Source organism: Schistocerca piceifrons, unplaced genomic scaffold (assembly GCF_021461385.2).
Source record: "Schistocerca piceifrons isolate TAMUIC-IGC-003096 unplaced genomic scaffold, iqSchPice1.1 HiC_scaffold_654, whole genome shotgun sequence".
Taxonomy (NCBI): Eukaryota; Metazoa; Arthropoda; class Insecta; order Orthoptera; family Acrididae; genus Schistocerca; species Schistocerca piceifrons.
In genome coordinates this window covers 265,001-267,500 of record NW_025728899.1, presented here as the reverse complement: position 1 = coordinate 267,500, position 2,500 = coordinate 265,001, and the positions used below count along the sequence as shown (strand labels likewise).

Here is a 2,500-nt window from a genome sequence, read left to right as displayed (position 1 = left end):
TCTGCCCAGTGCTCTGAATGTCAACGTGAAGAAATTCAAGCAAGCGCGGGTAAACGGCGGGAGTAACTATGACTCTCTTAAGGTGGCCAAGTGGCGGCGGTGTGGCTGCATCCGGACTTGGCTTTTCGAAGTGCGGTCTTGATGTAGTCGTGCTGCTGCTGCGAGGTGCCTTCCTTGGGTTATAGTTACAGGGAGAGTGATGCGCAATACATGGGCCTAGCCCTCTTAGCCTCTCCTCTCCTGCGGTCTTCTCCCCTTCTCGTGGGCCCGCTGATTTTCGCAGAGTGGAAGACCGCACCAGGGGCTTGGGGGGGTTACCAGCCCCCCCTCGCATTATCCCTTTATAGTTGGGGGCAGCCGACAAGAAACAAGAGATGGTGGCCCTTCCGCTGAAGGTGCCACCCCAGCTACCCCAGCACCTATCCGGCCAACCGGCCGTAACGAAAATGCGATAGTTTGTGTAGCTCCCTTTGCTTGCAGTGAGTGCCACCGCACTTTTACCACGAAGAACGGTCTCGGGGTCCATCGCCGCCGCCAACACCCTGCGGCCGCCAACGCTGAGATCGTGACGGAGAGGCATCGCGCGAGGTGGACGGAGGAAGAAGTCCTGTCGCTCGCCAAGGCAGAGGCCGAACTGTTCCTTGAGAGGGACGCCCGGTTCTTCTTTGTAAATCAAGAACTTACCAGGATGTTCCCCGACCGAACGCTTGAGGCAATCAAGTGCCGACGGCGGCAAGCTGCCCACAAGCAGCTTGTCCGCCAATTCATGGAGGCACTTGAGATCGGTCGGGGTGAAGAGCCGGCGTCCCGCCGTGGAGCAGCGAGCTCGCTGCCTGACGCGGGCGAGGCCGCTGCGCCGCCCGTCGACGCAGCCGAGGACTTCGCGGCCGACACCACCGGGCCGCCGCCGGAGGGGCCGACTGACGCCGCCATCTGGGAGCATCTGGCGGGGCTACCTGCTTCCGCCCAGCGTTTCTCTGCCCTGGATCGAGTCATTGGTCTGGGGCGGGGCACGCCGCCCGATGTCATCCTGGGCATGCTCCCGGATGCCCTTGCGTCGGTCGGGTCCAGGGGGGAGAGGTCGATCACCAGGACACAGCGGCCGCGCCAATCATCCAAGCGGCCGCCTGCCGCCCCGCCGCTGCAGAAGCGCAAGCGGCGCCGCTGGGAATACGCGCGCACACAGGACGCCTTCCGTAGGTCGCGTGCACGTTGCGTGCGCGGCTTGCTGGACGGCACCCTGCTGCAGCCGCCACCCGACATCCCCGGTCTGCTGGACTTCTGGGCGGACCTCTTCACGAAGAAGCCGATCTCCACCGCCGGCTTCATCCGTGACCGCCTTCTCCCGCACTCGGAGCCTGTCGCTCCTGAGTGCCTATGGGGGCCGGTCACACGTGAGGAGGTCGCTGCTGCCTTGCCGCCCAGGGGATCGGCAGCCGGGCCGGACGGCCTGACTCCAGCGGAGCTGCGGCGCCTGCCGCATGAAGTCCTGGTGAAACTCTTGAACCTCTTCCTCCTGGCCCGCGCCCTCCCCGAGCGTCTGCTTCGCGCCCGGACGTCACTTCTCCCCAAAACGGCTGCACCAACATCCCCCGCTGACTTTCGCCCCATTACGGTCTGCTCGGTGTTGGCGCGGACCTTTCACAAGGTTCTCGCGTCACGCCTGATGCGTGCATGTGCTGTGGACGAACGTCAGCGGGCATTCATCCCCCGGGATGGGATGTTGGAAAACACCTTCATCTTGGACACTGCTCTCACCGACGCAGTCCGCTCCTGTCGCTCTGTTTTTGTGGCATCGATCGACGTCTCTAAAGCGTTCGATTCGGTGGACCATGCTGCCCTCCGCCCCGTGCTGAGGGCTCATGGCCTGCCGGATTGCTTTATTGAGTACGTCGAAAGGTGTTACGAGGGTAGCACGACAGTGATAGCGGGCGGCGCCGACGTGGGCGTGCCTCTGCAGCCGGCTAGGGGTGTGCGTCAGGGTGACCCCCTCTCCCCCCTCCTTTTCAATTTTGCGGTGGACTATGTTTTGAGTCAACTTCCCTCCCACATCGGAGCTCGGATCCTTGGTCGCAGAGTTAACGCTGCGGCCTTCGCAGATGACGTCCTGCTTTTTGCATCGACCGCGAGGGGATTGCAGTCCCTCATCGACGCAGCCGTCGCAGCCCTCGCCCATCTGGGGCTGCAGATCAACGCCCGGAAGTGTTTCACCCTCGCCTTAGTCGCGTCTGGGCGCGACAAGAAGGTGAAGGTCGACGCCGACGTTACCTTCAAAGCGGGCAACGCCACCGTGCCCGCCCTACGTGTGGGTGAAACCTTCCGGTACCTGGGACTGCAATTCTCCACCGCGGGTCGCTGCGTTTTCAACCCACGACGCCACCTGGTGGAGCAGCTGGACGTCATCTCCCGAGCTCCGCTCAAGCCGCAACAGCGCCTCCACGCCCTCACCACCGTACTTCTGCCTGGCCTGTACCATGGGCTGGCCCTCAGCCGCACCCGA

At 63.4% G+C, this 2,500-nt stretch overlaps 1 pseudogene; it reads left to right on the top strand.

Moving 5' to 3' along the window:
- Positions 1 to 2,500, top strand: part of LOC124765273 — a 7,960-nt pseudogene that overhangs the window by 2,802 nt on the left and 2,658 nt on the right.